This window comes from Phascolarctos cinereus, unplaced genomic scaffold, assembly GCF_003287225.1.
Source record: "Phascolarctos cinereus isolate Bilbo 61053 unplaced genomic scaffold, phaCin_HiC Scaffold_4;HRSCAF=312, whole genome shotgun sequence".
Classification (NCBI taxonomy): domain Eukaryota; kingdom Metazoa; phylum Chordata; class Mammalia; order Diprotodontia; family Phascolarctidae; genus Phascolarctos; species Phascolarctos cinereus.
The window spans coordinates 438,581,787-438,607,022 of record NW_027555847.1 but is presented as its reverse complement, the minus strand read 5'-3'; positions in this window follow the sequence as shown (position 1 = coordinate 438,607,022).

Below are 25,236 nucleotides of genomic sequence, written 5' to 3'. Positions count from 1 at the left end.
AGGAGTGCATTGTGTGCCAATGGAACAGCAGTGAAATGGAACCAGAGGATCATGGAAGACAGGCTTCCTGATCATACATTGTGAATGCCAAAATCATGAGTTCAATTCCTGTGTGGGCCACTTAGCTTCATCCTGTTCCATGGCCACAGACTATACCCCTCACACTCAGCATCTGTCTCATAAATCCATGCCATTGATCACAAAAGGGATAAGATTAGATAGTGTAATAGAGTATGATTAATACAAGTCTGTTCTTAATATTGGGAATATTCTTTGAAGCATATGCTTTTTACAGTTTTAGTGGTATTTTCTATATTAATATATTTATGTATATGGAAGTCATTGTTGTCATTTGACAGAGTGAAATAGAGACCCAGAATGGTAATGCTGGGCTAGAGATAACTACTGAATTTCATAGGTTAACTCTATGACAGAGAGAAAGGCTTTTGTCTAGACTTTGGGATTAGTAACTAAATACCCTTCAAATAATTCCCTTCCTACTGTGCCAAAATTATGTCCTGCAGTTTGAATCAATACAAATATTTGGCCAAAAGAACAATTATTACTTTTTACCTATTAATAAAGTGGCCATACTTACTGTAGAAACTGAAGGAATATCAGTAGGACTCTGGCAAAAATAAACACCCAAATATTCTAACTTCCATTGCAATTATTTGTGTAAAAATAATAATAACTAATATTTATATAGCACTTAATTTAATTTTCACAACACCACCACAAAGTAGGTGCTATTAGTATTCTCATTTTTGAAGATGAGGAAACTGAGGTTGAGAGGAGATGAATTGCCAAGGGTCTTTCAATTAATAAGTATGGAGACTAGAACCTAGGTCTTTCAGTCTTTAAAGGCATTCCTCTCCCTACTACACCATGTAGCTCCCATGTAAACCACTGTGGAAAGCAGGAAAAAGGGGAAAAAAAGAGAAATATTCTTTGGAATTAAAAGAAACATCGTAAATGGACATTTTAAAGCAATCAAGAAGTCCCAGTTTAGTGCAAAAGCTGGGTTTTCTTCTAGAGGATTAGACCATTGACTCAATTGGCTAAGAACCTTCTCACTGGCAATGGCTTCTACTACATGCCTCATAGGAAGGTAAATAGGAACATGATGTACTCAGCCAAGTGTGAGATAGTCTGGAGTTGGAGAGAAGCAATTTCTTTCTGGCATTTATAGAGACTACCGATTTGTACCCTGACATGTGTGATCTGATTACCTTTATCATTAGCCTGGCTTGCCAAACTCAAGAAGTTATTAATGGGCAAAAAATGATCCAGCCCTTTAAAAGAATCCAGCCACTGTACTCATCTCAGTGACCTCTTGCTGCAGAGAATTCCACACACATCAGCTTAATGAAGTATTAACATTTATTAGTTCTAAATATACTGCCTACTAATTTCATTGAGTGTCTCTTTGCTCTCATATTATAGGATAGGGTAAAAGGAGGAGACTCATTCATTTTCAAGATGCCCTTCACTTTTTCAAACCCCTCCATCAAGTTATTTTTTAAACCATTGTAATTTCTATACTTAAAGAATCATAGGAACTTTGTTTTCTCTTAAAAAATATATACTCACACAAAGTTTCCCCATTTCCTTTCCTCTGCCTACCACCCAACCAATAAACAAAATGAACCCACAGTATATAAATTCTGCACTTATCTCTGGAGAAAATTCATGGAAACCACAACAATTTTTTGTTAATCCAGACCTACTCCCACAAGGCCTGAATATTTCTTTTGGCAGATGAGCTCTCCTATTTGGTGGTTTTCAATTCTGCCTTCCACAGTGTCTTTCCTGCCTTTTGGCAGGTTGTCAAATATCATCAGACCTTTCTTCATGATGTTTCATTGTTCATTTTTCTTTACCTAGGGGGGAAGAAAGTTCTAGCTGTCCATAGAAGAAGCCCTGTGGGCATTTTTCTTTTTTCTAATAGGTGGAAAGACCTATGGTTTGGTACAATAAGATTTGGGAAAGGTGATAGTGTTACTGAAAGAGGCTTAAATTTTAAGCACAAGATTTAAAACATTATCTCACCAAGGTCTTTATATCATAGTAATTTGTGTTTTGTGAGTTTTTCAGAATTTGGGCAGGCTTGATTTGGGGGGGGTTACATTGTAGCAGTGTGTCTTTAAAATTTATTGCATATATATATATATATATATACATATATATACACACACATATATGTTTTTGCATATATACACAAATATGAATTTATGAGGCTTTATTTTTGACTAAGCATTGCAAAGGACTTAGAGGTGCTAGATGACCTAGAGAACCTGTTCTCCACTACCATCCCCCCCTCTAGATTGAAATACATCATTTTCAGAACCAGCTAATTTTACGAGAGAATGTTTTATTTAGAACTCCTTTAGTGCCCAAACATGCAATGAATAGACTAGGTGATGAAAGAAATTATATTTTTTTACAAAAATCAGAAAAGAAATATTTTTATAAAGTTCAGAATCAGTTTGTCTTGTATCCTGTTCCCTTTTCCTATAACCATTACTATGATACTTATGCCAAATGCACTCGATTGCATCCCAAAACATTTATATTCCCATGATGTGATAAATATGAAAGAGATGCTTATGATTTAGAAATTGTTGGTTAGATTCTGAGCAAGTTGGAATATAGGAATACTTCTTACTACTTATATGACCTTAGAGAAGTAATTTAACCTCTTTGATCTTCATTTTCCCCTATATTATCTTGTTTAATAACAATAATTGGAATTTATATAGCACTTTATGTATAGTATTTCATTTGACCCTCACAGCAATGTAGGAGGTACATGGCTATTATTATTCCTATTTTACAGATGAAGAACTTGAGGCTGAGAAAGTTTAAATGACCTGTCTAGGGTCAAAATCCTAGTAAATGTCTGAGGCTGGATTAAACTGAGGTCTTCCTGACTTCAAGTCCCATACTCTTCATTGCACTACTGAGCTACTTAAGTAAATAGAACAAACTCTTCGAAGAATATCATAATGGATATAAAATCATTGTGTAAACTTGAAAGCATTAAATAAATTTAGGTTATATAAAATATTAATATGAATAATGTATCATTATCATTATTGTTGATTTTAAGCTACAGTGGAATGTAAGCTATTTAAGGGCAGAGACTTTTTATTTTTGTTCTAGTATCCTTATTGCATAGCACAGTGTATGGCACGTAGCAAACTCTTAATAGATGTGTGCTGCATTGGACTCAGAAGAGAAAAAAAATTCTACCTATGTTGGATAAGAATAAATTTTCAGTTAAATGAAGTAGCTCTCTTGGCTTACATAGCCAATTAATAACCAAGTACCCATTCGTTAGCTATACTATGCCTACAGCTCCAGAGAGGAATGCTTTAGGCATCACTGAGATGAAAACAGTCATTTCATCTGATTCTTGGCTAATAAGACACCCTGTAAAATATATACAACTTAAAAAATCAAAATAGTATCCTGCGAGTATAGTGGAATTAAGTAGTGTAGGAGCTCTGACTATTAAAGACATGCTGGTGGTGATGATTTACATCCTATTCCATCTCTTTCCCCCCTGAGAGTGGCCATTTGAAATATATTATGTCAGAACTGACTGATCCGAAGAATATAGTGAGAGGGCCATTGCTGGCACTCAAACATTTTATTGGCACCTGGGACTTATTCAGCCACGTAATGGGCAAACTAACAGCCCAGTTTTAATTCCAAGTTCTCTGGTGTTTTATTATGAGCTTATAAAAAGAGGGACTCATACAGAGGTTCTAAAGGAGTATAGGAAAATGGCATATGGAAAGTAGGAAGGGAACATAATTAGTACTTATTTTAGTTTTGAGGGCTTGCATCATTTTTTTTTCCAGATGAACTTTCTTTCCTAAGAGAAGTGGTCCAGCAGATAGTAAACCAGGAAACCTATTTCCTTTCCCCACAATTCTCTTCCCTCCTGCCTGAAAATTTCCAAGAGGTTTTCAGCTAAAAAGAAGGAGGAAATTCACCTTCCCTTGTGAACAATCATTTTTGTATTCATATTCTTCCATTTCTATCCATTTGTTCTGGTTACTTAATACTCGCTGTCTTTTCCTCCCTCCACCAAGCCCAGATGACTCTTCTTTGTTGCTTCAGGTAGGGTTGCTTCTGTTTTAGGAAAGACCTATTGAATCCAAGTACTTTGCATATAACAGTCACCATGTGGTTCTTCAGTGATTAATCTAGACACATGCATGATCACTTCTGGGAAAAGAAAATGAATGTTAAATAATTAAAGACACCCAAATTGAACCATCATCAGCTGCTTTGTTTCACGGAAGCATTTAGAAAGCCACTTGAGAGGGGTGACATCAGAATAAAAAACTCAAACATAATTTGGAGGGACATTGAAACAAATTCTAAAGTTTAGAATTTGATCTAGAAGTGATTTTCAAGTACAAATTTAGCTCAACCCTTTCATTTTACAAATAAGGAAACTGGGGCTCAGAAAAGTTAAGTAACACTCTCAAAGCTATAGTGATGTAGGCAAATTGAGTCCCCCCAAAGAGTAATCATGGGTCTCATTTTGTGGCTCAAATATTTAGCACATTGGCCAAATGATTCTTTTTTGTTCACCTTTTATCAGGGTGATTTCAAAAATTATGATGAAAGAGAGGCAAAATTGGGATAATAATAGCACCTACCATAGAGGGTTATTATGAGGATCAAAAATGTAAATCACTTTGGAAAATGTAAAGAGTAATATAAATGTCAGATATTATTGTTATTGTTATTTTGTTCTTTTTCTTAGCAGCAGCAGTAGCAGTAACAGTCATTGTATTAGCAGGAGCAGGAGCAGCAATAGCAGAAGAAATCTCATTCTTATCTCTTTCAATGGCTTTCATGTAGAAATGGCTCTGGAACAAATCAGGCAGTGATTATTCTTTAATATTTGACATTCTGTGCACCACTGAACAGGTGAGTAAAGTGGTTGCTTTTTGTAACTGAATGAAAATGCTGGAATAAAAGCTCATGTCCTGTAGACTCACTGAAAGTATCTCAAAGAAAACTCACATAGTGGAGAGGATGATAGGGAAGATATGTGTCTCAGCTTGTTCCCATGTGGTTTTGATTTACTTTGCTAGGTCTGCATATTTTGAAAGGTTTTCATTTCATATAGCTTGGAGATCATGAACATTTAATGTGTTTACAACTATTAAAATGATTTGGGAGATTGTGACCTCATTTTATCTGTGATGATGCTCTGGTTCAAATTTAGTTTATTGATCCTCATAATGTAAGTTCTGTATTTGTAGTTCAGAGATCTGTTGTTTTCTACCTATCCTACTCTTCCTTCTCAGTTTCCATTGTTGGATATCCCTCCATAATGTTGGGTGTTCCCCAAAATGTGTCCTGGTATTGTTTTTTTTCTCTTTTCCCTCTTTAGAATCTCATTTGTTGATCTCATTAGCTGCTATGGGTTCAATTATTATCTCAATGTGGATGATTCCAAAATTTACATATTCAGCTTTAGTCTCTTTCCTGAACTCTAGACTCAATGTCACCAGTTGCTTCTTGGATATCACAGACTGGATATTCTGTAGCCATTAAAAAATCAACATGTCTAAAACAGAACTAATTATATTTCTCCATAACCTTCCTCTCTTCTCAGCATGCTGTCAAAGGCATCACTATACTTCTAGTCACACAGGTTCATGATCTCACTCTCACTCAACCTGTGCATCATCTATTGCCATGTCTTATCACATCTACCTTCACAATATCTTCTGTATACGTCTCTTTCTCTCCGTTCCCACAACTGCCTCTTTAATGCAGTCCTTTATACCATACAACTGAATTATTGAAATTGCCTTAGTCATTATCCTTACCTTATATGTCTCCCCACTCTAGTCTAACTTCCACTAACTTGCCAATTTGTTCTTCCTAAAGTACATGAGTGATCAAGTAGCACACTTACTCGGTAAAATTCAGTGCTGTCCCCCTTGCCTATGAGATCTCTATGAATTTAAAGTTCTTCACTATTTGGTCCATTCTTTCCTTTTCTTCTTATACCTTCTTCCCCTTTACATAGTCTCTGATCCAGCTACACTGATCTTGTTATTCTTTGAACATGACACTCTAGCTAATGATTTCGTGTCTTTTTACTGGCTATCGTCCATTCATGAGATACTTTCCTTCCTCACTTCCTCCTCCTGACTCTCCTGGCTTCATTCAAGATTCAACTCAATTTCCACCTTCCGTAGGAGGCCTTTTCTGACACCCTATTCCCCACTTCTAGTGCCTTCCATTTGAGATTACCCTCCTCTAAAGTTCTATGTGTCTTGATAAATATTTTCTTCATGTTTTTGTTTTCCTTGTTAGAATGTGAGCTCACTTAGGGCATGGGACCTATTTTTGCTTTTATATCCTCAGCACTTATCACAGATCCTTGTATATTGTAAGTGCTTAACAAATGCTTTTTGACTTACTAATTGTTAGCTTAGGAAAGGCAGTGAACTTCTAGAATATAATTCTAGCCACCATAGCAGGTCTTGCTACGTATTCAGTAAGTGTTGTTTTTGCAATGTGCACTGATTTACTGCAGAGTTGCTACCTTTTCTATACAAAATATGCATTGATCAATATATCAAGATTTAAGGATAACTCTTCTGTGATTTCTAGTGGCAGTGCCCTAATCCTGAGGTCATAGAGGCAGTTAGCAGTACAGTTCATAGATTCCTGGGTCTGGAGTCAGGAAGATTAAATTCAAATCCAGTGTGAGAAAATTAGGAGTTGTGTAACCCTGGGCAAGTCAATTAATTTCTGGTTACCTCAGCTTCTTCAAGTGTAAAATAAGAATAATAACATCACCTACCTCCCAGAGTTCAATTGTGAGGAATAAATCAGTTAATATTTGTAAAGTGCTTAACACAGTGCATGGCACATAGTAGGTGTTATAGAAATGCTTATTCCCTTCCACATTCTCAATTGCTGCCACAAACTCTTCTACTACTATGAACAAACATGCGTGACTCCTCCGTTTGTTCAATGCTTTTTTTCTATATGTTAGTAACTGAATTGATATAGATGTCTTTACAGAACAGATTTTAGATTCGACTCTTGGATGTTTGCTTTTTCATAAGCTCTATTCAGATGTAAACGACTTTCACTTGCACTAAGTAAATCCGGTGGCACGTACAGCCTTTGCTATTGCTTAGTAGAATAAAGTCTGTTTGTTATGCAAGTTTTTAACATGTTTATCTTGTGTCCTAAAAAAGTCTATTGATCCCCTTTCTCCTTTTTGATTAGAAAATTTTAATTTTTCAATAGTTTCTTTAGGGTGATGGGAACCGTGTTCATGAATATTATATGTTTTTTGATAAAAGACTTCCTCAATCTAGTATTGCTCATTTGACAGTTCAAAAAAGTCTGTATTAAGACTGGTATTGTATATACACTGATCGCTTGAATGTATTATTCTCATTGAAATCTGATTTCAAGAAGCCAATGAGTCTCTTGATATACCCTATGTATATCTAATTCTTGTTATTTTTATTACTATCATCATCATAATCTTCAAGCTGGATAAGATAATTGTTTGAGGAATTCATAAATTTAGTTAACCTTGTCAGAAAAAAAGCTTATCAAAGGAAATATTCATATCACCATCTAGGAAAAGTATCCTAGCACATTCCCATCACCCCTGAAGTGTTTTTACATTAAAATATTCTTTATTTCTCTATTTTGCTTTGTATTCCCTTTCTTGTTGTATCAAACACCTGTATAACTAGGTAAGGGGACAATAATGAAAAAGAAAACCAATAAATACACCCTCTTGTCTCCACCCGTAAGACCTGTGCAGCACTAAATCATTCTCTTTTTATTCATTTTTTTGGTCACATATCAAGACCTTGTTTTTCCATAAGTTGAAAAGTGGCAGTTGCCTAGTGAAGCAAAATATTTACTGATGGTATATTGTGTTAGTGCTGCAGGATATAAGAGGTGCATATTTTCTGAATGTTCTCTATGGTATAGAAATCTCAGAAGCAGCATAGGCCAATAAAAAAATATTTTAATGTATTATTATGCATTAGTTGTGTCCTATAAAAACAATCAAAAGATTTAACACATTCTCTGGAAAGAGTACAAATTATATTAATGATATTTTAAAAATAAAGTAAAAAATAAAAACAATTGTCTGGCTACAATGTACAGTGGTCCTCAAAAAAAAGAAAGGACAAGTTTACAGAGTCCATTTTAAAACTCCAACAACAGATCTGTGAACTAGCTGGCAAAACTGTCTTCCCTGCCTTCCAAGCTACAAAATTGTCACGTATATTTTCTTACCACATTATAAGAAGATTTCTGGCAGGCAATCTAAGGACTTTACAGAATGCCAATAGCCTAGCAACCCACAGAGCTACACCTCAAAGTGCCAAGAGAATTCATTCATTCAGTAATAGCTGTATCTGTTTGCAAATTAATTTACTTGAATATATTCCCATTCCCCAGAAAACAAATTCACAGAGGATGGATACCCTGCAGATAATCCCAATGAAGTGTGTTTTACAGATGGGAGATTAATATAGCCAAATATGCAATGGTGTTTTCTTAGCAAAGTACCCTCCTGGTTAATGCCAAGAACTATGTAAAAGAATAGATGAATTAGAATATTCCTTTAGCATAGGAGCTTTTTAAAATTTTATTCCAATTTCCTGACTCCTATTTTGTGATACTGGGATGGAGATTGATGTAGCATCAGATAGGGGGTGACAGGGTGTGGGGAATCCTGGTCTAAGAGTCAGGAGAGTTGGGTTCACTTTGCCACTAATTAGTGGCAGTAAAACTTTGCTGCTAAATACAGATGTTACTATGGGCAAGTCATTTAACTTCTTTGTTTCTTAGTCTCTTCATCTTTACCTTTAAGGTAAATTCAAACCACTCTGGCTTTCACTGATTGGCCAATAATAGGTCCCAGCTCAAGCCTCACTTGCTCATTGTTTAGGTTTTGATGGCTCAGAGTGAGTTGTAGATTGCATTGTTTCTGTTCTAACCAGAAACCCTGAAGGTTTTCCCGTCCTAGATCGATTCTTTTGAGAAAGCAAACTAAGCCATCTTTTGCCTCAGTTCTTACCTATCCTTAAATCATGAATGGCTGTTGCCTCAGAAAAACTGAGAACCGGGAAAGATCTTAGCTTAAAAAGGACAAGATCTCCCCCTACAACTGGGGTCATCTCTAGTCTTCCTGACCTTTATCTTGCCACTGGACCCAGATGGCTCCAGAGGAAAGAGTGAAGCTGGTGACTTTGCACAGCCATGCCCCATTTAAATCCAGTTATCTTGCAAGTCAGGACATCACCCTCCTGATGATATTGTCCCTCTTCTTCAAGAATGAAGAATGAGCAACAACAACAACCACCTCATCTTTAAAATAAGTAGATTGGGCTACATGACTTCTATTGCGACCTTTCAGCACTAACACTGTATGGGCTATCTCCCCCTCAATCCCCAACTATGTAATTTGCTTGCCCCTGATGCACATTTAACAACCAACCTTTGGCTCACTTCTTTGCAGGTTTTTGATGCCTTCTCTAATAAGGTTCCCCATCCCCTTTTTTTTAAGCTTTAAAAGTTTAAGTTAACTTAAAGTTAAGCACTGAGTTAACAGACTTTTAAAGTGAAGATAACTCAGGTGGACTTTTAAAAATCAATTGTTCACACTTTAAGTGCAATTATTGTTACCAGATTACTTTCTTTTAACCTCCTAACTGCCTAACTAAGCACCACTTAAGGAATGGGAGATTAGGGATAATAGGGAAGGTAATTTTTGATATGGGTAATTTTAAAGAAAGGAAAACTTGACTATACTACTAAAGAAGATATCTGACCTTTGACCAGTCAGAAAGCAGCATGAGGCAACTGGACATTTGGAGAATTTGAGGAAAGAGTTGCCCCCAAAATGAGAGAGAATGAGAGAGAGAGAGAGAGAGAGAGAGAGAGAGAGAGAGAGAGAGAGAGAGAGAGAGACAGAGAGAGAGAGAGAGACAGAGAGAGAGAGAGAGAGAGAAACAGATAGTACTAAAGAATATAAGAAAACACTGACTTATTTGCAGTTTTACCTGGGACCCTGGTGAAGGTACCTATAATGTTTGCCACTGATAGGCATCTTAAAATCCTTTTTTAATAAACTTCTTTATAGATTGTTGATTCTTTCTCTAGCAAGATGCTTCCTTTCTTTTTCTTTCTTCTTTCTTTCTTTCTCTTTCTTCCTTCATTCTTTCTCTTTGCTTCTTACTCTTTCTTTGTTTCTTTCTTCTTTCCTTCCTTCCTTCCTTCCTTCCTTCCTTCCTTATTTCCTTCCTTTTTTTTCCTTCCTTCCTTCTTTCTTTCTTTCTTTCTTTCTTTCTTTCTTTCTTTCTTTCTTTCTTTCTTTCTTTCTTTCTTTCTTTCTTTCTTTCTTTCTTTCTTTCTTTCTTTCCTTCTTCTTCTCTCTCTCTCTCTCTCTCTCTCTTTCTTCTCTTTATCTTGGATCCTGAAGGGAAATATATAAACAAATACTATAGTGCTTTGTGCCATGCAAATGTGGTTGATGCTATGAAAATTGAAAAAGATTGGGAGGTAGGAGGCCTGGATTGCAGTCTCAATTCTCATAATAAGTCTCTGTATTACCTCAAGTTAGTTATTGAAACTCTCTGAGCCCCAGTTAAGTCATCTTCAGAATGAGAGGATTGCACTAGATTAAGCCTTGTAGACCTAAACTTTTACAATTCTGTTTACTATATGTGCAGCTATTTTGATGATAAAGGGTGGAGCCAATTTTGACTTGTTCACATGTACTTTACTTATAATATGGTTAAGGAAAATATGCCCTCTTGGAATGGATTAGTGTCAATATTTTAAGAAATTTATGAATATAATTGGGAGACAATAGGATATGCAACTCCTGTCTCTGATACATAGTAGATCATTGGCCAGTTCCTTCACCTCTCTGTGCCCTAGGCAGTTCTAGGAACAGGAATTCTCCATTCCAATGAAACCATAACCCTTGACCAAAAGACAAGAGATGGAAAGATTTTAAAAATGAAAAGATTTATATATACAATCAATTGATGCAAAAGATTATATTTTAAGTAGAATATTCTCATTATGTTGCAATCAAATATTATCTTGGACTACTTAGGGTGAAGCATAGTTTAAATCAGTGAAATTTATTTAATTATACATTATATTTTGTATAATTCCAGTGAGTTTGAAAAGACAATTTTGGATAGATTGAATTGCACATTTTTTTTAAAAGAAATGCAATTCTATTACTTTCAAGTATCATAAGGCAACTAGAACAAAGTGACAAAGAATTAGTTGTAGAGGGCCTTGGGGAAATAACTTTTTCAGTAAAAAAATACTTTAAACTGGAGAATTAAATGCTTATATAGAATCATATGCTTTTACAATGCTTTTGGCTACTTACCATTGAACTTTTGCTGGATGGGACCTCAAATATTTTTGAATTCAACATCTTACCAGATGTAGGAATCCCTTCTACAACTTCCTTGACAGGAACTCAGTCACACTCCACCATCACTTTCAGTGTTAAGGAACTCACTAGTTGATGGGCAACTGATTGCATTTTTGGAAGACTTACTTATTATAAAGATGTGTGTATATATATATATATGTGTGTGTGTGTGTGTGTGTGTGTGTATGTGTATATATATAATATATATATATACACACACACATATATATACACACATATATATATATCATACATGCATACATATATACTCTTTTATATATATGTATATTATATATATACATGAAATTCTCATATGTGTGTGTGTGTATGAAATCTTCTCTGTTAGTTTTTTCCATTAGTCCCTTTACAGCTATACAGAATATCTTGTAAATGACTACCCTATATCTTCTATATATATTTTGACCATTTATACATCTTTTAAATATATAGATAGTTACATATAAATATACAGATTAGATATATATCTGTGTATATAAATATATATAAATACATAGACAGATATAAAAGATATATCTTTTGTATTTTTATTGATCATTTATATACCTTTTAACCATTCATTATAGCATTCTCTTTGAGTCTTATTTTGTCTAGTTGTTTCAATCTGTCCTCATAGGAAAATTTTAAATCTTCTCTCCTCCCATCTCTTTGCCACCAATAATACTTGTTAAACTCCTCTGAATGTCCTTCAATTTATTAATATCCCTTTTAAAGTAAGAACAGTATGTTTTCTTAAATTGAGAATTAAAATTTTCTCCTGGCAATTTCATTTACACTCTTCATTTGCTTAGTAAATCTTTTCTTTAGAGTACAGAGGTCACCTTCAGCCTGGGCCCTGTCCAATATTATATAAAGTTTTGAATTTGTCCAAATTAGTGATGTTTTTGTAGTTGGGTTAAAAAAAAATCTCTCAAATTAAGCATTATTCTTTGGGGTACTCAGGGATTGGACACCTTATATTAAGATAACAAACAATATATAAGATGACAAAGTTGGAATCCAAGGACTTTACAATACAATTTTTAAAATATTATTTTGCTGCTATATTAAGTGTTTGTCCTGTTTGGCACTCATGAAGTATGAGGTCACAATGAGAGTAGGGAAGAAGTCCCTGGAAATTTTTACACAAGGGAAAAGGGACTATCAGGGAATAGACTATTTTGACAGATTTTTTTCCCCAGGCATGTCCAGCTGTTTGAACGAATTATCCAAATTAGGAGTTATTTCAGGGTCACAGGTTCTCACTGTTGATGGCTTACTTACTCCACTGATCCAGAGAGGATCCTCTCTGGTTCCTTATTTATAGATTGATGGTTGGGTTGATAAGTGCACTTTCAGGCTGAAAATTTGAAAGCAGCCCTTAAAATAAGCAGAATGTACAGAGAGGGAGATTCTGGCTTGTTGTAACAACAAACAAAACCAAACAAAACCGAAATAAACACCTGAAAAATTTAACTATAAATATATGGAATGGGTTAGTTGACTTGAGAAGCATTTGGTTTTCCTCACTAGAGGTCTTCAAGTGAAGGTTAAATGACTATTTGCTGGAGATGGTGATAGAAGGGCTTCTCAGGCAGGTATAGGCAGGAAAGGATTCTCTCTAAAAGTATATTCCAATTTTGAGATTCCTGGACCACCTATAAAGATGATGATGATGATGATGATGATGATGATGATGATGATGATGATGATGATGATGATATTCAAGCTCATCATTTTGAAAAAAAATTGGCTCCTAGGGAGCAAAGACAGATTGCTTCAGGTATTTCCTATGACAAATGAATCCTGAACATTTGTGAATCTTAAATATAGTTATATTTCTTTCATTTCTTATACACTAGCTCAGTACCATACCACTGTCAATAAAAACGCTGCAAGTAAACATTTCATCTATTAAAAATTATTCTTATTTCCTTTTAAAGTTAGCAAGATGTGAGCTTTCTAACCTTATTATTGAACAGATCTTAGAATTCTTACCTCAAAGACAGTCCTTTGAACTTATGAGATGTTGAGAATGTATAAATCTTGAATAAATTTATGGCCTTTGGATAACTTGGCCTAGAGATGGAGAAAGGAAAGAATGAACATAGAGCAGATTAACAAAGGTTTTCAATAGATAAGTGAACATTGATTCCTCCAACAGCAGCCAGCTCAAAAAAGATTAGTCCAAAGGATGGTTTCTGGCATTTGTATTCATAAATTCTCCACCAAGACAGAGTACAAAGGGCCTCTTTTGTGCTTAAACAAGTTATAGTCACAAAAAGGGTCACCTGTCACACTCCGTTTAGGGATTACCGAGAGAGGATTAATTTTCTTTCAAATCTAATTTTTCTTTCTTCTCTTCTCCTTCCTCTACCTCCTGCCACAACCTCCCAACAGGCATAGCCCTGCTGGCTTCCTGGAGAGGGCTGCTTTCCCTCCCTCCCTGTGTTGTGACTCAGAACACAATGGAAACTGCTTTTCCCTTCCAGCTGATAATTTTGTCAAGAGACCTGTTGTGAAGAAATGTTCCTCCTTGCCATGCCCCCTGCTGCTAAAGGACCCAACCTCAGAGATAAATGATTGCTTTATTTTGTTCTCCTGGTGTGCCTGTTTGGTCACGTGATGTCTGTCTTGAAAACGGAGGCTCAGGGTTGTTTTGTAAACAATACAAACACAGGTTTTGGGGGCAAATGAAGAAATTTGCTTGTGAGGAAACAATTTATTAAGTTAAAAGAGTATTAATGAGGGAAGGAATTTTAGTTTTCTGATCTTCCCAGGCAATATATGTATGTATGTATGTATGTATGTATGTATATGCATGTGTGTGTGTGTGGTGTGTGTGTGTGTGTGTGTGTGTGTGTGTGTATGATTTCTCCCACAGAGTAGACAGGCAACAGTGTTGTGAGAGTCTGTGCAATTGAAGGCAAAATCATTTACTAAATAGTTACTATCATCAGGGCAGTGCAATAGGTCCTGAGGAAACAAAACCAGAAATGGTCCCTGCCCTCAAGGATATTATACTTTCCTGGAAGGATGAAAAATATGTTGAGTCACCATAGTATAATAATCAATGTAAATATAGAAAGTCCAGATTTCTGAATTAGTCAAAGGATTGAACTAGATTTAAGCAAGTCCCTAATAAAATCTGAAGGAAAGAAGTGCTTTGATCAGTATATGAAAAATCTAATGCTACACAGCAAATATTCTGAGATTGGTTGAAGAGAAAGAGATATATCTCCAGGTCATCTCATAGCAAAGTTTTTCATAATCATCTGGCCAAAGGTGAATCAGGCCAGCTTCAGGAGCTTCCAATTTCCAGGAGAGATTGATTCTCATGCCTGTACTAGGAGGTATCAGGTCAAAGGGAGGGGCAAATGATCCACTGAAGTGGGATTATGCTCTTTTCCCCTCCATTGACAAAGTAAAGGCCTTGTAAAGTCTGAAAGGTTGGAAGATGTAGTGCTCCATGGGTGTCAGTTGCAATGTCTCCTGAGCATCTATGGCTGATAGCAGCATCTATATTGGGAGCTGAGACAAAGAAAGGACAAACTAGACATCTCAGGAAAGGCAGTTTCAGGACTACTAAGGGGTTCCAATTCTTAGAAACCAGGAGAGAGCCACACCTAAGAGGAACATCCCAAGGACTCCACAAAGGAACACAAGACATTCCAGTAACTAGGAGCTATGTGAACTTCATATCCTTTGGCCACATGTGGTCTCTAAGTTTAAAAGGAGACAATTTTGTGCAGTAGGGTCCTATGTGTGGCAAGGGCCATCCCCCCATATGGCATGAGGGTGTCATTGTGTGGTTTAGAAGGAGGATAGACATTTTTAACCTCTTTTAATCTTTCTCCAAGGAAGGCTATAATTCTTTCTAGGATAGAAAGATGGGGTCAGAGGCTACCAACTCTGTGTTTTCTAGAGAAGGGGTGCTAGGGTAGAATTACATCTATCTGCCCCCTTAAATGTTATTAGTGTAGGGGATGTGAATTTATAGTTCAAGCTGACTACTGACTGCTGTTTCATTTTTGAGGTGGGGGAAGTAGAACCTCAAGCTCTATATCTAAGCTTTGACCCCCTTACTACCAAATACCAGTTCGCAATGAATAGCCCTTCACTAAGAAATCCCATTTATCCAGGTCTGTAGCAAAATAGAAATCCGAGAAGGAATGCATAGATGATTAGACACTAGACATTATTGTATAAAGGAGGTCTCTTAGTGGGAGTGAGGTAATGCATTTAGATCAAGGAAGAGAGTCCTGGATCTCTCCCAAGGGCAACTTCTTGGAAGTCTTTAATGTAGTAAGCTAGGGTTAGGGTCACGACGGAGACGGCCAGTCCCCCACTCCTATGTCTTCCCAGAGTCTTTTCCCTCAGCATCCTGAAGTGATGTTGGCCACTCCCATCTTCCCTCTCAAAGCTGGAGAAAGACTGAAGAGATCTTCTCTCTCAGTCTTCCCTATTCTGCCTTGCCTCTCACACTGAGGTACAGAGCATTGATCTCCACCAATAAGGTGAGAGTCCCATATCAATGTGCTTTGGGACTGGAGTTACATCTGTAATTACATATTTTGCCAATTTGCTCAGTGAATATCCTATTAAAAAGTTAATTTTTCAGTTGATTAAAAAAATGGGAAGAACAGCAGAGGTGTTAATCAGCAACAGTACTAAAAATTCCATCTTTTTAGAATTACTGAGAGAATTCTTATTATTTATTTTTACGTTGCTTAGAGAATTCTAAAGAATATAGCAGGTACCAGATCTCAAACTGTATTATAAAGTGATAATTATCAAAACAATCTGGTACTGGATAAGAAATAGAATGGTGGATCAGTGGAATAGATTAGATATATAATACACTATAGTAAATGACCATAGTAATCTTGTATGTGATAAACCCAAAGATCCAAACTTTTGGAACAAAAACCTAATTATTTGAAATTTAACAAAAAAAATTCTAGGAGAACTGGAAAATAGCGTGATAGAAACTAGGTATAGACCAACATCTTACAGTGTATACCGAGATAAGGTCAAAATGGGTATATGATTAACATATAAAGGGTGATACCATTAGCAAATAAAGACAACATGGAATAGTTTAACTGTCGGACCTAAGGAGAAGGGAAGGATTTAATACTAAACAACATATAAAGAGCATTATAAAATATAAAATAGATAATTTTGGTTATATAAAAGTTTTTAAAAATTACACAAACAACCAATGCAACCAAAATTAAAAGGAAATCAGAAAACTGGGGAAAAATGTGCAACAAGTAAAGGTTTCATTTTTCAAACATATAGAGAACTCAATCAAATTTATAAGAATACAAGTCATTGCCCAATTGATAAATGATTATAGGCTATAGATGGACAGTTTTCAGACAAAGAAATCAAAGCTATCTATAATCATATGGGGGAAAAAAACATGAAATCACTATGGATTAGAGAAATGCAAATTAAAATAACTCTCAGGTACAAACTTACACCATCATATTGGCTAATATGACAAAAAAGGAAAATAGTGAATGCAGTTGAGTTCTGAAGTGATCCAACCATTCTGGAAAGCAATTCGGAACTGTCTGCAGTTATACAAAAGTATGTATGCCCTTTGATTAAGCTATACCATTGCTCTGTCTGTAACCCAAAGAGATAAAAAGGGAAAACAATGTATTTGTACAAAAATACTTATAACAGCTCTTTTTGTAGTAGCTAGGAATTGGAAACTGAAGGGATAAGGCTGAAGAAGGTATATATGATTGTGATTGCATATTGTTGTGCTACAAGAAATGACAAATAGGATGATTTCAGAAAAAAAAAGAAAGATTTACATGAACTGATGCAAAGTGAAGTGAGCAGAACCCAGAGAATGTTGTACATAGTAACAGCAGTATTGTACTGTGAATGACTTAGCTATTCTAACAGTACATTGTTTCAAGACAATCCCAAAGGACTCATGGTGAAGCATGCTATCTGCCTCCAGAAAAATAATTGATATTGTTTGAATATATAGACCATGCTCTCTCTCTCTCTCTCTGTGTCTCTCTCTCATTCAAGTGTTCTTGACAAAATAACCAGTATGTGAATGTTTTACATGAATGTATATCTATAACCTATATTGGAGTGCGTACTACCTCAGAGAGGGGAGTGGGGGGGGGAGGGAAGGAGGTATAGAATTTGGAACTTAAAACTTTTTAAAAATATTAAAAATTGTTTTATCATGTAATTGAGCAAACTTTTTTTAAAAGAAAGAAGAGTAGTCATCTATACTATTCTGTCCCAGGGTAAGCTCCTCACTTTCAATCTCTTCACTATGCTGCTAATTAAAGCCTGGGCACCACTTCCCTCAGCCTGCTCTCCCCTCTGATTAGAAAGTTGGATGGTGGTTGTATCCCAAAGCCTTACTTTTTAGAGGGTAGAAATTAGATTTTCAGCCCCCTCCACTTTGCTCTGCCTAGTTTCAGGTCCATGGAACAAGATGTTCATGTACTAGCTGTGCCCCTGGTTTCCTCTCGGCCCCCTCAGGCCACTTTCCTGCCTCCTTTTTGCGTATTGTCTTCTCTCCACTAAACTGAAAACTTCTTGAGGGAAGGAACTATCTTTCTTCTTACTAACACTATGCCTGGCACATAGTGGGAATTGGAAAAGTGAGACAAAGTGGGGACTACTGGGAATTTGAGGAGGGAGAAAATGCTAAGAACAAGGAAATCAGTGAAAGTTTCAAAGAAGAGTTGGACCTGAGTTGAACTTTAAAGGATGATAAGGATCTTGAAAGACAGAGATAAGAAGGAGCACTTTCCATGACTGACATCTTATGTGAATGTATAGGGTTGGGAGTTTAGGGAATAGCTGAAGTCCAATTTGGCTGGAAGAGAACATAAATTGAAGTAATGTGAAACAGGGCTAGGAAGGTAAATTAGAGACAATTTGTAGAGAGCTTTAAACATCAGACTAAAGAGTTTGTATTTTCTACTAAGGAAAATAATGAGCCACCAAAGGTTTTTGATAATATCTTATGTGATAAGATGCTCTTGTAGCACGGAGAGATTGGAAGTAAGAAGACCAGTTAGGAAATAACCATTATTAACAGTGGCCATCCCATGGAGAGTACTTGGGGATAGATATGAGTCCTGGCTACCAGTGTTCACACATAATCTAGATGGGTCATTTTCCAGGGAATCCCTCAGCTGGGCTCACGTCACTTTTTGGTACACAAGTTCTGTAGAAGTTGGATCTTTGGGATGATACAGCAAGCCCTCAGTGGTACCTTCCTCCTTTCACTCCCACAGCTTATGATTATCAGGAGCTGGGAAAGGGAAGATGGGAAGAGAGATAAGGGGATCACAGAAGGCTGCACCATAGGAAACCAGCTAGTTAGCAATAAAGAACTGTTACTCAGTACACTTTAAAAAGAGTAACTTCACTCTCTGATCTGCTTCTCTCTTAAATGTACAGCATGTAGTGTACTCTCTCTCTCTCTCTCTCTCTCTCTCTCTCTCTCTCTCTCTCTCTCTCTCTCTCTCTCTCTCTCTCTCTCTTTCTCTCTCTTCCTAAGGAGAGGAGTACTGGAAGGACATAGTATATTCATTCCTACCTGGACACAGAAAAGGCCATGACCAGGGGTTTGGCTAGGCAAGCTTGAACCTGGGCCTCTAGATGCTGCTTCTTCTTTGTATTTCTTTCCCTAAATGTAGGTAGGAGAACATCATACCTGAATTCAGTTTCTATACTTTGAGAGAGAGAGTGGGGGGAAAAGTTTGGGAGCTTCTGTACTTCAGGAGGTACCTTCTACAACTAGACCCTGTATCTCCAAAAATGGCTAGGTTAAAACCTTATCTCCAGTCACAGCCCATGGGATGACCATTACTACATCACCATAGCATCCGTTTCCTTCTATCTGCCCATCATCTCTCTACTGTACTGAGAGATGGGGCTTTTTTCTGTGGAGTAGAAACAGAACAGAGCTAAAGAATCTACTATGAAGAAGAAGGGAACTAATGAAATGTTGGGAGAGATATGCTATGGCCAACTAAAGCTGTGGGACTTGTTTCTAGGGCTTGCTGAGTACACATAACTAGCTTTGTAGAAGGTTAACTGTGGTCAGATGAGGTCTTTAGTAGGACAAGACAATCAAAATGGAGAATATCCTTGGCTGGGGCAGTTTCTTTCTTCTCCTACAATCACTTGGATCCTGAGTCTATTAAATCATGCCCCAAGTGTTCACTTTAATCATAAAGGAGTTACTATTGGGGAGCAAAATAAACTCAAATGCCTGGGTCCAGATAGGTCCTAGATGGGGGATTCTGGGGTCTAATAGGTCAGTAAGAATAGCAGGTCAGGACCCAAAACCACTCACAACACCTTTACTTTTTGGTCCTAATTGTTCCCTCTAGGGAGCAATTTCAAGATCCAAAGTAAAAATTATGAAAACATAAAAGAGTAGACTGTAATTATGATAATTTAGCATAAAATCACATTTAAACTTTCCTGAATGTTAGTAGAGAAATTATATGAGACTGCTGAACAATAAGACAGTCTACTGTAAATATTTGTCAAGAACACCTGGTTGAAGATTTCCTTAGCTGCACAGACACATAGATTTTTAACTGATAATACCCTTTTTTCAATACATCCTAAACTCTGGAACCACATTTTGAGCATTTAAAGATTAATTAAGTATGAATTCAAAGGAACGTTTTGGAGTGGATAAGCTATAAAAGGAGTCAAGACAAAGGGTTTTAGAAAAGTAGAGTGTATTTTCTGTATTTCATGACTTAAGAGGGTTAGGACAGTTGTGATTACAAGAGAAGGAAATAGAAGCCTTTATAATGGGTCAAGGTGAAGGTGTATTTTTCTCAGCATTATCATGGCCTTAGGTGGTAACCAGTGAGTAAGGAAAAATAAAAAAACCCTTAAGCTGCAGTTAAGTAGGAAATTGTAATTTCCACAATAGAGAATTGCCACCTTATCTTACCTTCTTCAAGGAATCAACTTCACTTTCCTAAAGCCATTGAGTCAGGAGAATAGACACATCTGGGTTCTAATAACCAATACATTCTCCCATTTTTTTTTGTCAGAATCTAGGTCAGTCGCAATCCCCAGTTCCCCAGCCTTCAGTTGCTGCTCTCTGAACCCACTGCCAGGTGGTGAGATTGGGAGAGCAGCTGTTTCATCACCGGTTTTTAATCACTGCACAGCTGACTTCCATTCATTTTCAAACTACACCACCATCCTAATGATTAAAATGACATGCTACAAGTGATACTGAGAATAGTCTCCTCCTGTTACTCCTGTGAAATGGGGGGAAGGGTGGAAACCGTGACATTTCACAAATAAGCCTTAAAATCATTGAACTTGACTTGGAAAATAAGTGAACAAATGATTTCACAATTCCATTTTTTTGAGGGGAAAAACATGCACCCCTAATTCATGTAATCTCCATTATCGGTTGTACTTTTTCTTTTCCAAATAAAAAAAAAAGAATCCTTATCATCATTTTGATAGGTGACATATGCATGAAGACCAGGAAACCAAGGTCAGGCCTCCTCGTTTGAAATGGTACCAGGGTTGTTGAGTACATTGCTTTGTTTGTAATCACTCCTAAGATGACAATGAATACCCTTAACTCTTCTACCAAATATGCAGAGGATAATTTCACACCCCACTGAAATGCAGCTGCCTCTGGCATGGCCAGTGTTGAACAACTCTGAGCAAGAGCACATGGTAGCATAGGAAAGCAAGCATGGCAGACTAGTTCTAAAGGAAACCCCGGCTCAAGGCTATTGTATTTTTAACCCATCTTCCATTTTTTAAATCCATTGAACAAATCATTGGGGACAGTAGGCCCCAGTAGAGGGATGTTCAACAAAACTGTTTTTAATAACTTTCCAAATGAATTAGTCTTTGGAAGATCACGAAATTGATCACCCAACTGCTCCTTTCTTCTTTAATTTTTAATAGCAGGTATGTTTTGAGTGTGTTTTCACTTAACCTATCAAGTTGTACTTTCCTAAGAGCTATTTGATGTTAGGGAAGGCTTGTGAATTTTTTATAAACTGTGTTAAGTGTTTTCTTTTTGAACCACAAAGATGTATTTTTTTCTTGTCAGCTCTAAGTGAAAAGCAAACTGAAAATATCATGAGTATTTTCTTCTAAATGCAGAGACCCCCACAGGAAGAAAAAATATCTCTTAAAACATAGCTTCTTCAAATGGCAGGACTTTTACATACATATAAATCAGCAGATGGTTGATAATTTTCCATCCCTAGTAAGAGCTACCTTCTTTTCTCTGGGAAAAAAAATCATCCAAATCTTTCTGTAACTATGTCAAAACAACTAATTATTTCCTGTCAATTCAATGAAACTATTAATTCAAAGGAAAGAAAACCAATAGTGGTCAAACACTTATTTGGCATCAAATAGATACATTATCTTGCCTTTCCCCCACACTCAAAGATATGATAAACAGAATCTGTTCACTTTTTAGCCAGCTCTGTTGGCATAAAGTAAAACAGTTTTAGGGTAAGTTTCATGTGATGTCTTTAATCAAATTCCATAAACATGAAGAATGAAAATAGAGAAGAAGGAACGGGAAGGAATAGAAAGCAAAGGAAGAGAAAGAAGGAAAAGGGGGGAAGAGGCTAATCTAGTTGGAGGAACATAGGGGAAAGGTAACAACTCCTTTACAACTCATATTCTAGAATCTCACTTTAAGCCAAGTAAATTAGTATTGTTGAGATAAAAGTTTCATGAAAGACATATATTGAGACATGTTTTATGAAGAAACACTCTAAAAGATATCATCAAAAATGCATGACTGAAATGGAAGATGGGTTAGTTACATAGAGAGAGCAAGGGGTATTTAATGGACATCTTACACACTCCATTTGACTTCTTCCTGATGTCTAGAAAACAAAGGATGGTACCCAGAATATTGAGCAGACTCTATGGAGTAAACTTATGGAAGGACATGGAAAAGGGATACTCAGCATGGTCAAGAATGGATTTTGAATTGTAGGAAATATCTACATTAATGAGCTCACAAAGCTATTGGCATATCCATGTAAAGGCAAGACTGCCCACATTTCACAGGGAATTCTTGGGGCCAATCTTGTATTAAAGAGAGAACACATGAACTAGGAAGAAGGGGCACAGATGCTGAGTGGAAGATCCTATTCCTACATTCCCTACAGGACTCCATGTAACTAGAGAGATGGTAGTAGAGAGATATGCTGAAACAATAAAAAACAAAACTAAATAGGATGGGGAGGAAAAAGCCTACAGGTCTCAGTAAGGCCCTGGTTAACAACAGAAAGATGGGAATGACAGGGAACCATATGGATCAAGGAGAAGCAAAACATAACTATAATGGAGAAGAGTAAATGAGTGGACCTTGATCTTTCCAGTATTAAGACACAGTGTAAGGCCATCGGGACTCAAAAAAGGGAGTATAGTGTTCTTGTGTGTGAAGAGCTTAGGTATGAGCCCACTCCATGTTGTTAATTTGGTCCAATACAACCTATCCTGTGTTTGATATATATTTTATCCTGATGGATAGCAGGAGACACTTCAACATTACATGTCTCTACTTCCTTTCCTCTCACTTTCTTCTAACCCTCTGTAGTCCAGCTTTTGACCTTGTCATTCAATTGAAGCTACTTTCTCCATTGTTACCATTGATCTCTTAACTGCTAAATATAATGGCCTCCTCCTTCTTGTCCTACCTGAAAAATATTTGCTCACTTTCTCCTCCCAGGTACCCTTTCCTCTCTGAGATTTCATGATACTGCTCCCCGCTAGGTTCTCGTTCTCTCTCTCTCTCTCTCTCTCTGTCTCTCTCTGTCTCTCTGTCTGTCTCTCTCTCTCTCTCTGTCTCTCTCTCTCTCTCTCTCTCTCTCTCTCTCTCTCTCTCTCTCTCCCCTCCCCCCCTCACCTTTCTGACTGTTCTTTCTCAGTTTTCTTTGCTGGATATTCATCTAGGTCACTCTCACTAAACATGGTAATTCCCCCTAAGGCTCGGTGTTGAGTCAACTTCTACTCTCTCAATTCACTGTTATAGTTTTAATTACCTTTTTTATGTAGACAATTTCCAGATCTACATAATCCAATCCAGTTCTGTTTCCTGAGCTTCAGTCCTTCATCACCTGCAGTTTGGACATCTCAAACTGTATTTCTTGCAGGCATCTTAAATTCAACAATGTAAAACAGTACTAATTATCTACTTCCCCTCACCTGCAACCCTCCCCTTTTCCAGGTTGCCTATTACAATGTCCAAGTCACCATCATCCTTCCCAGTTATCCTAGGCTACCAACCTCAGTGTCATCCTTGACTCTTCACTCATCTCATATACTAGATCTATCAAGTCATTTTGTTTTTGACATGACATCTCTCATACATACCTTTCTCTCCACTCTCACAATCGCCATCTTGGTGCAGTCCCTCATCACCTTATGTGTGTACTATTACAATAGTCTGGTTGTTCTTCCTGTCTCAAGTCTATCCCTCACCTTGACTCAGTTTCCAAAGTGTTTTTTCCCAAAGAGCATGTTTGGTACATTATCTTTCTACTCCTTGAATTTCAGTGGTTCCTCAGTACTTTCAAAGTAAAGTATAAAGTAACCTGTCATTTAAAGCCCTTAATAACATGATCCATTCATAAATTTCTAGTTGTCTTACACCTGACTCCCTTCAATATGGTCTTTGATCCAGCTATACTGGCCTCCTGGTTCCTAGCACACTACACTCTATCTGCTTACACTGTGTCTTTTCATTGGCTATCTCTCCCACAGTTAGAATATTCTTCCTTCCCACCTCTGCTTACTGATTTCCCTGACTTTTACTCACCTCAGTTCTCATCTTCAGCAAGAATCTTCTCCTATTCTCCCCTAACATGCATGACTTCTGATGTCTTTTCTCTGAAATTACTTTCCGTTTATATTGTGTATATCCTGTTTCTACGTAGTTGTTTTAATGTTGTTTTTCCCATTTGAAGGTGAGCTCCTTGAAGGAAAGAATTATGTTTTTGCCTTTCTCTGTGTTCCAAAAGCTTAGTATAATGCCTAGAACATTGTAAACACTTAATAAATGATTATTGACTTATGAACTGAGGGGAACTGAGGGTTCTTTGGGGAGAACAAATAGAATCTGATACTGTGTAAAGACTCACGTCGGAGAGATTATGTTAGATTGACAAGTCAGACAGATTTTGTGAGAGATGTAAGAGCTAAGGTATATAAGCAACCCTCCAGAATGAAGGAATCTCAAAATAAATATATACAAAACTGAACTGCTTATCTTTCTCTTCAAACTCTATTTTCTGAACTCCCCTATTTCTACTGAGGTCACTGCAATTCTTCCAGCTTTGCAACCCCATTTATCCTTAATTCCTATCCCTCTTACTCCCCACGTATCCAGTCAGTTACCAAATCTTGCTCTTTCTAATGTCATACTATTAATTACATCTTTCTTCTTTCTTCTCATGCTGCTCCCACCCTAATTCAGAGCCTCATTATCTCTCTCCTGGACCCCTTCAGTAGTTATCTAAGTGCACTCACTTTCTCAAGTCTCCACCCTATCCAATCCATCCTCCCCATAGCTACCAAAGTAATTCTCCTAAAATGTACATCTATCTGATAATGTCACTCCCTTATTCAATAAACTTCAATGTTTTATCTCTCAGAACAAATAGAAGTCCCTTGATTTAGCTTTCAAAGCCCTTCAAAACCAGGACCCAACCTACCTTTCTGAC